Raw genomic sequence first — 11,545 nt, 5'->3', positions numbered from 1 at the left:
AGGGACTTGTTCTGGGGGCTGAGGGCCCTGCCCCACCCCCGCCCTTGGTGCTGTCATAAAAGGGCAAGCAGGGGCCAGCTGAGGAGCAGCCCCTTGCCCCCCAGAGACTGACTTTCAGAGCCAGAGGTCGGATGTGTGTGTGTGTGAGTATGTGTGTGAGCGTATGTGTGCATGCACTGGCCTGCACAGAGAGCATGGGTGAGTGTGTAAAGGCTTGGCCCTGTGCCCTGCCGTGGGGCCAGTTGGGCCGTCAGTGGAATAAAGGCAATAAGATGATTCTCTTGCCCCTCCTCATTCCACCTCCCAAATTCATGGCCCCTCAGCCCTGGCCCTTCAGAATTCCCAGGAGTCATTGGGAGGCCAAATCCAGGCTTCTCCAGGCTCAACTTCCCTTTTGTGTTTCAGCCTTGTTGCACCTAACTTCTTGGAAGTGGGGTGATAACAGTATAGAGCAAACTCCCCCAGAGCTCCTTCCTTCTAAGGCCCAGGCATTCCCGTTCCAGGGGCTGTCTGGGCAGACACTCTAGTCTGGATGGTGTTTTATAGACCGAGTCCTTTCACACTCATTGTCTAGAAGGAGCTGGGGGTGCAGGGAATTGATCTGCTTCCAGGGTCACAGGGCCCAGGACAAAGAGGATGGGACCCCACTGCTGTTCAGATGCAGAGGGCAGTCCTTTTCAGCAAGTGTCAGCAGAGAAGTGTGGCTACTCTTTCCTAAACAATTACCATGTTCCTGGCACTGGGCTAAAATGCTCCATTTATACATGGATCTTATTTAATTTCACAACAACTGAGCCAGGGTAGGAAGTATTTTTATCTCTTTTTTACAGAGGAGGAAGGGGAGAGGTTAAGTAACTTGCCCAAAGTTGCTGAGCCAGTAAGTGAGGCCCGAGGCTGGGATTCCCACCCTGAGACTGCCTGCACACTTGAAAGGTTCAGAGGATAAATAACCAGAACCAGGGAGAGGGTTAGGAAAACAGCTTCTGGAAATAAATGTCAAAGGAGAAAGGGGGTGGAGTGGGAATGGGGACTCAGGCCCTTTAGATGTGTGTTGGGGGGGTGGGTGTGCATATGCAGTGACTTCCCCAGTGTTAGAAGGCGGGAACCTTGGGCAGTAAACCTTTGTGGGGCAATGAACAGGTTTCCAAGGAACCTGCCCATCCCAAATTAGAGTCTGGCTGGACCCAGTAGGGAGTGTAGGCAAAGCCTTGTGGATCTCCGGGTTCACACGGAGCAGTCCCTCACTTCTTTCCAGGCAGGGCAGAGCTCCGTAGCGGAATTCTTTCTAAGTAGGGACGGTAGCTAGGGTTTGGCGATGCTGAAGGTCTGCAGGCAACCGGCAGCTATTTCAGGTGCAGGGGGCCAGACCCCGGGAGGCAGACCAGGCCGGCGAGAGTGGAGTTGGTCCAAGGCGGAGGTTGAGGCATTCGACCCGCCAGCCCAAAGCCTGACAGGGAGAGGGGCAGGAGCCGCGCTGGGGCCGGTTCCCGGGGTCGCTCCGCCCCTCGCCGCGCGCTCCCGCTCTGGGGCTGGACCCGCAGCGCGGCTCCTTAGTATTCCCCCCACGGAGCCCAGCGGCGCTGCAGAGGCTGCCCGGGGGAGGGGCGCCCCGCGAGGCTCAGGCCCCGAGCAGTGGGGGCGGGGGAGCTGAGAGGGAAGCCTCGGGCATCGGGGACCCAGTGGGACGGAGCCCTCCTCTCTTCCCTAGCTGGGAACTGCCGAGGGCGGGGGCTAGAGGGGACGAGGTGGGGGACCTAGGCCGCCTTGGACCTAGGCGCCGCCGCTGTCATCGGCGCGAGGTGTGGCGGGCGGCCAGAGGAGGGTAGGCGGTGTTGAGTGGAGTCCTGCGCATCGTGTCCTGCGCCGCATTCCCGGGCTGAGGGCTCAGATAAAGGGGAGGGGGTGTTCCAAGCTCCTGCTCAAGTGTCGCCTTCCTACTCTCGAGGCCCCGGGATGGGGGAAGGTCCGTGGCCCGCGTCTCCTGGAGTGACCCCCTCACTTATTCCTTCACTCTAATCATTTTAGCAGGACTCTGGGATGGGCACTCGGCCCGAAGAGGTAGGGCATTCCCGCAGTGGGTTGGCAGAGAGGGTGGGACCTTGGGCTTTGAATGCCGAGGGAGGGGTGGGGTCTGGGAGCCGCACAGTGAAGGGGCACTTGGTGGGTGCGCTCCAGGACGAAGATTTGAAGGGGGCATAAAGTACTCTGTTGAATGTGCCTTGTGCAGCACGGGACACATACCTCCCTTCACTTGTGTCCGGATTTGTTACTTCCCTGCAAGCACACCATGTCCCCACATCACGTCCTTACCCGTGTTCTTACCTCCCGTTACAATACCCTGCCTGGCCCCACCTCCCAGCCCACACACCATAAGAGCTTCCCACGATTGAGAAGAGGTGGGGGAAGGGATGCAAAGAAGGGAGAACAAAAGCCATCCCCTTCGTTGAAGGCGCCTCCCCCCAGTGCATTCCTACCTGGGCCGCCTAACCCTACTATCTACCCGTGTCTCTTTGGGGGCTGAGATGAGTCCTCAGAGGGGCGTGGTTAGGGCTTAGGAAGTATGAGGATACTCAAGAGGAGTCTGGCTTTCCTGCCGGCAGGGGAAGAATGAGAGGTAGTGAGGTCTTGATCTGGTTAGAGTCTTCCTTAATTAATTACACACTCCTGGGGGCAGAACATTTGATCTCCCGCTAGTGCTTGAAAAGGGAAGCCAGAGGGCTGGGGGTGGGGGAGAGTGTTGAGCCTAGAGTTGGGGCCGCTTCCCCTCACCTCCCTCATCCCATCTGCCCCAGAGAGGCAGTTGCAGCCCCAAATGGCCCATGTCATGCCCCTCTCTGTGCCTGAGAGCAGAGAGTAGGGACAGGTAAAGACAGTAAGCTACTCTAGGCTGTATTCGGCCCCCCACAGTATCCCCCTCCTCCACAGTGGCCCCAGGGAGAGGGTCCTGGACAAGGAACTATTAGATCTAAGCCTGGGTGGCCAGACCCTGAATTCGAATCGGAGATCTGGGGCGCCTGGGGCAGTGCAGTGCGAAGGGCTGCAGATTTAGAGGACAGGCAGACCTGGGATCAAAGCCCAGCTTTTTACTCTTTGACCTTGGATAGGTTGACTTCTCTGTGCCTCCATGTCCTCATCTATAAAAAGGTGTAGTGATCATTTCTACCTCATGAGATTGTTGCAAACATGAAATCAGTTAATACATGTAAAGTGTGTGCCAGGATCATAGTAAGTACTCAAAAATGTCAGCTACTATTTTTATTAGTATGACGTTTGAATAAAATATAAGAACAGATAGGAAAATGCCGAGTAGTGCTTGGTGCATAGCTGGGATCCAATAAACCAAGGGGTGGTATGGGGAATCCACCAACCCCATTCTAGCCTCGGGAATGATTGGCATTTTGCTGTAGGCTTAGCCCAGGCTGCCCCACTTCCTGGAATAGTTCGACTGGGGCCCGAGTGGTTTGAAAGCAATGAGGGTGAGGGTGCTGAACTCACTATGGGGTAGAGAATGCAGCAAGTGGCTGAGGGACCGTGGTTTCTGCATGTGACCCCTTAGTGCACTGATCCTGGGTGTGTTTGGGGCGGGAGGGGATTCTTTCCCTCCAATATTCATTCATTCTTCAAATATTTACTGGATATTTGTTGTGTGTCAGGCACTGTGCTGGGCACTAGGATACTGTGATGAACAAGAACAAAGACAGATGCTGCTTCAAAGAGCTTAATCTAATAGGGGTATAGATGTTCTTCAAATAATAATGCAAAAAAAAAAAATGTATATAATTACAAGTCAAGGTAAGTGTTACTGGTGCAGGATCAAATTTCAGCTCTAGTGACCTGAACTAGTCTAGTGCAAGGCCGAGCATCCTCTAATGCCCGCAGAGGAAGCTGGGGCCCTCATTACTCTCCAGGTCCCTTTATTTAGCCTTTTGGTACCTGACTCTGAGTATATCTTCATTCACTCTGTCCCTGCCTCTCTTCATTTATTCAACATACCTTCACTAGACCCTTCCATATGCCAGCCCGAGTGTATGGAGCTGAGGGTGTGGGGATGAACTGGTTACAGCTCCCACTCCCTTAAGGTGTGGGGGACACAGCTCACAGAGGGACACTGATAGATAAACCAACTAATACAAGTGGTGGGTAAGTACTACAGCTAGGTAAGCAGTCGGTGCTGGAGGAAGGGACCCAAGCTTGAGTTAAGCCTTGAAGGCTGTTTGCAGTTAGCAAGAAGGGAGCAGGGAGCAGTATATACAAAGGTCCTGGGCTAGGTAAGAGCAGGGCACAGAGGCCATTCCAAGTCAGGATGAGGAAGGAACAGGGTCATGGACAGATGACACTGACCACAACTTCCCCTTTGTCATGATTCCTCCTCAGTCAGGCCAACCATTTCTCACAGTCCAGAGGCCTGGCTAGTCTTGGGCATGTGGTCCCAGTAATTCTCCAACTTAGGCATCCTCTCCTTTTCTACTTCTGTAGCCCTCTGCTCTGCCTGTTCCCTGCTACACACAGCACATCTGTCTACAGCATTTCTGAGCACCTGCTGTCTTCTATCCCCATTCTATGGGAGAGATGATGTGGCTTGGTTGAGGTCACAGAGCCAGTCAAGGGCAAAGCCTGGATCTTAATCAGACTTAACCCATCCACGATTCTGTGTTCTTCCCACTACATCAAGATCCCTTGGAAGGGGGCCTAAGGGAAACTAGAAGTGCACTTGGACCACTTTAGACTGACCCTCTTCCCCCACTTCCCCCTACCCTGGAGGGGGGTCTGCACTCGTGGGCAAGGGCTGCCTCAGTGTTCCTTCTTCAGAGAAGGAAGGGGAAGAAACAGGAGGAGAGCTGGGCACCCAGGTGCTGAAGGCCCTTGTCAGGAGTGCAGTCCAAGAATGGTATAGGGTTCCACCTTGGGGGGTGGGTCTGACAGGCAAGCAGCTCTGTCCCTCCACTTTGCCTCCCTGCCCCTCTCTGTTTCTCATTAATTATTCCTGTCTCATGGAGCAGGAATGAAAACAGACTCGAGATTTGGCTGGAGGCCTGCTGTGACATCAGCCCCGAGGTGGCTGCCCTGACCCTGACTATTGGGGGCTGGGGAAGACCCCCTTCCCCACTTTGTTTTGGCCTGACAGGGAGAAGGAGAAAGGCAGGAGACAACCCTGCCTGAACCCCTCTCCCTTCCCTGGGCATTGAACTTGGGGCATGTGAATGAAAGAGGTGGCATTTGCCTGAGGGAACCTGGAAGGGTGTGTCTGCGGGACCGTGGGTGGGGGTACAGGAGGCTGCTCTCCCCTGAAGCCCCTGCTTCCCACAAGCCTACCACTCCTTCCACTCAGCCACCCCAGCACCGCTCCTGGGTATGGTCCTCCCACATCTTCTTCACCTACTTTTGAAGTCACCACTACACTCTTCCCTTGTCCTACCTTCCTCCCAACCTCACCTCCCTTGACCTTTCTGAGCCTCAGGTTCACAGTTAGGCTTCTTCTCGATCTTGGTACCTGGCCAACCAGACTCTTCTTGGCTCCAGCCTCTTGGCTTTCACACCCAGATGCTGACCTCTCACGTACAGTGACCTCCTCTCTCGTAATTGGCCTCCACTTAGTACAGCACACCGGACTACGCTATGATCCTGGTTATATCACTTAGCCATCTCCTCCAGACTGCAAGTCTGATACCCCAGGCTCCCACCACTTCCTCCTGTTCTGCCTAGTTTCAAAATCTTTGGTTTCCAAACCCCTTCTTCTCCCCACCTGGGGGCCTTCTGGGGTATACGTCTCTCCCAGCCCAGCCTGGACTATTCCCACTCCCAGACAATCCCACGGTGTTTCTCTTGTTTTGCTTCTTTCCAATAAAATTCCCTCTGCAGCAGCTGTGTAGACTTTTCTACGCTAGTTGAGCCCACACTTGCACCTTATTCCGTTCTTACCTCCTACTTGATTAAAATAATGCATTCTTGCCAGGCACTGAGCTGCAGGCAATGGACATAAGTGCACTGCCTTCAAGAAGCCTCCAGCCCAGGGGAATATAAAGGCAAGTGACAGGGTGACATAGGGATATTCCAGGTGTTACTGATGGATTTTGAAGGGGAAAATGACACCATGATCACAGTGTCTGGGAAGTGAAGTGAGGCCAGTGTGGGATATATTGGAGGACACAGAGATGTTGGCAGGTAGACAGGGGAGAAGGCCACAGTCTAGGTGGAGGATAGTAAGTCCTAGATGGAGATGGGGTGAGGAGGTGCTGCAGAGATGACAAGGAGAAGATAGGTGTGAGGGATAGGTGCAAAGGTAAGTAGCAACACGCTTAGTGACTGAAGGGGTGCAGAAGGGGAAATACAGTAGATGTCTGAGCCAGGGAGATTCTGAGGACTGGGCAGTCAGGCATCCTTTCGTACCATTTATGGATTCAGGAGTACAGGAAGAACAAGACACGAGAAGGAGAACAATGGGCTCAGTTTGAAGCTTTCCAAGAGAGGTGCCCAGTAAGCCATTGAATATACAGATCTGGAGCTCAGGAGAGAGGATAGAGTTGGAGTACCAGGCACAGCGTGGAGTCCAGGGATGAAGTTCAGATCGTGGGCAGGATTGCCCAAGAGAGTTGTACAGAGAAGAGAAAACAGGTTGAGGTAGGTGTGTGGGGAAAGCCCCCTCACTGCTCCTAGGCATCCTTCATGCCTCTCTGAGAGCTCTGTGACATGCATGATCTGTTTGTCTTTTCTCCCTGGATGTGGGCTCCTTGAAGAAGGCAACACATCCTTATGACACATATTTCCCAGGAAGATATATGTGGGTCTGGCACAAGATAGAAGCTCATTAACGCCTGAAGGATGGGAGAATGATTATAGTAGTATGTTGCTGCTGCTGCTGCTAAGTTGCTTCAGTCATGTCTGATTCTATGCGACCCCATAGACAGCAGCCCACCAGACTCCTCTGTCCCTGGGATTCTCCAGGCAAGAACACTGGAATGGGTTGCCATTTCCTTTTCCAATGTATGAAAGTGAAGTCAGTCAGTCACATCTGACTCTTAGTGACCTCATGGACTGCAGCCTACCAGGCTTCTCTGTCCATGGGATTTTCCAGGCAAGAGTACTGAAGTGGGTCGCCAGTGCCTTCACCGAGTAGTATGTTGAGGGCTTACTATGTGCCAGGCACTTTTCTAAGTGCTCTACATTTAGTAATTAATTTAATCTTCAGGACAACTTAACATTTCCAACTCTCAATGGAAATGTACTCTTGCCATTTCCATATTACACTTGGGAAAACTTGACTAAGAAAAGTTAAACAACTTGTTCAAGATCAAGTGGAAGGAAGAGTTAAGATGTGAATCCAGGTAGTCTAAGTCCAAAGTTGATGCATTTTACTCCCATACTATTCTGCTTCTCAAATAAAATCTTATAATAAAATCAACTACTCTTGATTGCCATTACTGAATGCTTACTGTGCCAGGCACTGTGCTAAGAATGTTATTAGGTTATTTAATTTATTTCTATATAAGTGAATGAATAGATAAATGTTTCGATGGATGGAGTAAAATATGTAGTACATATATATACATATATATGCATGAAACAAGTGGATGAATTATGGATTAATGAATCAATGAGTAAAGGAAAAAAGTGGCAAATATGTGGCAGGATGGATAGGTGAGTAGATAAGTGAATGTCTGTATGAATCAATAGTTGAATAAATGGATGACAGGTAGGTGAATGGATAAATGGATATATGGCTGGATTAATAGTAAGATTAATGAAAGGATAGGCAGCAGGTGTATGGTTGAGAGAATGAATGGAAGGATGGATGGGTGGGTGAATGAATATGTGAAGAGATGAAAGAATAGGTGAGTTGGTGAGTGGATAGAAGGATAGAAGGAGACATGGAAAGACGAATGGATACAAAAGCATAGATGAGAAGCTTGTTAGGCAGATGAATGGGTGAATGGATGGATGAGTAGATAAATGAGTGGATGAATGGAAGGATGGATTAATGGTAGGATGAATGGATAAGACAATGGGCCTATGGATGAAAGGATACATGAATGGACAGATAATTAGATGATTAGATGGCTGGATGATTGGATGGTTGGATGGATGAGTGGATGTTTAGATGGTTGGATGGATAAAGGAATGAATTCTTGTATCTGGGGCTATAAAAGAGAATAAGAAAACCCACAAATTATAGCCTCTATCCTTTTCCCTCCATGTAGCTATGACTTGTCTTAGCCATTTCTTCCAAATTGGCGTATGGAGTATATCTTGTCCTTACCCACCCTCTGTAAACCCACAGCCAGGCACCAAAGCTTGGTCCTAAACACCTCCCCGCCTTCCCCCCCGCCCCCCAGTACAGAGACATCCTGGAATGAATTCCTGCAACCCTGATTCCTTTCCTGGTCTTCTGCCTTGATGTCCAGGGAAAGCACCTTCCAAATGACCAGCCTAGAAAGAAGGCGAGTGGTGGTTGAGGGGGAGGATGGAGGTGATGGGTGCTGCCTGCTCTGTCCCATGTGTGGTCTCTTTAATAGGCCTAACCCAGAGCCCCAGGACACAAGCAGATGCTAGGGATGGAAGGCTAAGATTAAAGTGGGAAACTAACAGGCATCTCAGAAGGTGTTAGGGGTACAGTGTTAGGGAGAAAGAAGGGTTCTCTGGAGCTGGCAGGACAGCCATATCTATCCTTAGGTAGAGTAGGCATTTTTGGAATAGCAGTCAGGTCAGGCAGGCTAGAAAGAATAAAGCAGGCTCCATCTCTGAAGGCATTCAATTAGAAGTCCTTAGCTCTACCACAGGGGAACTAATGCAGTTGCTTCACATGGTCACTGAGAAAATGAAACAAGATGATGCAAAGAAAATGTGGAGCACACAGTAACAGATGCTTCCAAGAAGTAATAACGTATGAAGGTTTCAGTTTTTCTGGGGAAGATAAGCTAAAGACTCCCTGCTTTGTGTCTGTTTAGGAAGAAGTATAGGATTGGGGGGATAATTGATGTGATGGGTATAATGTCCCCGTGGCCTCAGGGAACCAGCGTAGCCTCATGGAAACCTCCTAGTGAAGCCTTCTCCTGCTTTCTGACCCCACTAACTCAGGTCCTTGGGAATCTTCAAGGACTGAGCAGAAAGCAGTGGCATCGGGGTACAGGTGGGAGTGGATCTAGCCATGAAACCCCTGAGGAAGCCAGACCAGCCCCACAGTCCCTGAGCCTCCCTCTCTGGGCCAGGCTCCAGCAGGCAGGGTACCCTGCTCCATGCTGAACAAAAAAGAGCTGCTTGTTGCAGAGGATGAGTCATGGGGACCCTAGAATGGCCCGGAAAGGAAAGAAGGGGAGAGGATTCCCCCTCCGATCCAGGAATGGGCCTTCTCCCACAGCCTGTGAGTGTGTGGGGAGCATGTTGATCAAAGGAAACCAGAAACTGAGATTTATACCTTTTCCCTTTCCCACTGTTCTTCCTTTCCCCTCTCTTGTCTCATCTTATCTCCAACACGTTGACATGTTTTCAGGTGGAAGAACAGAGGCTGGGCGTCTTACCTTGGGTTTCACAGAGAGCTCTAATATTGAATAGCTGAACTCGACTCAGCTGGGGGCACTTTCTCCTCCTAAACTAGGCTTGTACTGGGCAGAATATATGAAGGGAGGAGAAGCAAATGATTATGTCTTGTGCTAGACTTTATGTATTTTCACACCCACTGCAACCCTATGAGGTTATGAGGAACATGTTATTACACCATTTTACAGTCTCAGGAAAGTAACTCACCCAGGGTCACATGCCTGTATTTGAACCCTAGGTACCTGACACTTGACAAGAGTGGTACCTAGAGAGGGGCCCTTGAAGACAGGGTTTGGGAGAGGAGACAGGAGGCTCCAGTGGCACAGGGAATACTAGGGTGTTTTTCTGTTTGGCTCAGTGCCAGGGCTGTGGCTTGACATGCCTCTCTGTGCTATGAGCCTAGTTCTGCATATGCAAAATGAAGATGCTGAATCTGTGCCAAAAGGGCGGTACCCAAACCAGCTCCCACCCCAGGGCTCAGGAAATGACACACCTGAACTGCAGAACAGATTGTTGGACCCATCTCCAGGATCATCTCCCAGGATAGGGGTTTGCAGATGGCTGATCAGCAGCCCCTATGAGGACCAGGTGTCCTGGGCTGAAGAGTGGCCTCCAGGCTGACCCAGACCCAGCAGTGTGCGGTGGTGGACAACTCAGCCTCGGCGGGAGGTAGCCAGGGCTCAAGTCCTGCTGTGATGTTAGACACATTACTGAACATCTCTGGGCCTCAAACTCCTTTTTTAATAAACAAAGGAGGAAAACCTTTTCTGCCTACCTTCTGGGTGTAGGGCCTGGAGGAAGAGACCTTCTACATCGTGGGGGTCTGACTCTGGGTCAGAGCAAAGTCTTGGGAAAGGTGGGGGTTGAACGGAATCTCCGCCTGACCTTTCTGCTGGTGAGGACTGTTAGGAAGCATGAACCAGCACCCCGGGGGAGGGGGGCGCTGCCTATGATTTTTTCACAAGGCTAACTGTGCACAGGGCCAGCTTCCTCCTGATACTCCTGCGCACTACCTGAAACACAGCCTTTCCTGCTCCAGGGGACTAGAGAACGTGTTTGAGGCAGGCAGGGGTGGCTAGTAAGATGGAGATTTGCATCTAGTTTGGCAGCTAAGTTCTACCAAGGGCAGGGCTGGGCTCTGGGCTCAGCTCTAGAACATCCTCTGCTCCCAGAACAGGTGGGGTGACCCAGGCCCCAGGAAGGACAGCAGGCAGAGTCTTGGCACCCACATTCTCAGGCCTGAGGCAGAGGTCGGAGGGGTGTTAGGGTCCAGGGGTCAGTGAGTGTGGGGGTTCATTCCTTCTTCCACACAGGCCTTGGCTGAGGCAGGCACTCAGGCTGAAGGGAGGCTGGGGGAAGGGAGGGCAGAGCTTTGCAAAGGAGGAGGCAGGAATTCTGGTTGGAAATCATTCAAATGAGGCTATGAAACCAGAACCCTGTCTCAGAACAAATTGGCCAGATTTGGCCTGAGGGGAAGGGGGGTTACCAGGGGAGGGGAGGAGGTTGGGCCCCGAATGAGGAGGGAGGGGCTGGACAGGATTCGGATGTTTGTTCCTGGGAAGAGCCCAGGCCTGAGCTGTGTTGGGAGAAGGGGCAGCCGTCCCCTGGGAGGCTCGCTGTGACACAGGAGGGAGAAGCCAGGTGCCCCAGCCACCCCTGCGCCCTTCCTGAAGGGGACAGGGCTAGGCCACCATTGCCACTCACTAGCACGGCGCAGCTGTGACTTGGCTGCCTCCCTGCCCCGTCCCTGCTCCTGTGTCCCTGCTCCTGCTCTACTTCTGAAGCAGAGGAGCCCCTGTGACTTACCAGGGTATTATCTGGTATGACTTACCAGCCCCATCTTACCAAGTATTCATTAAAAATTTCTGTTTCCCTTTTTAAGCCTGCTGCTCCGTGCTAAGCCTGAGGGTACACAGATGAACTTGGCTGAGCCCTCAGCCAGGGCGCGAAGGAATGGATTGCTTAAGGCTTTGAGGTGTGACTTAAAAAACAGATTCTCATTCCTTGTCCTAAC

Source organism: Odocoileus virginianus, chromosome 4, assembly GCF_023699985.2.
Source record: "Odocoileus virginianus isolate 20LAN1187 ecotype Illinois chromosome 4, Ovbor_1.2, whole genome shotgun sequence".
In the NCBI taxonomy this organism is placed as follows: Eukaryota; Metazoa; Chordata; class Mammalia; order Artiodactyla; family Cervidae; genus Odocoileus; species Odocoileus virginianus.
This window is presented reverse-complemented; position numbering follows the sequence as displayed.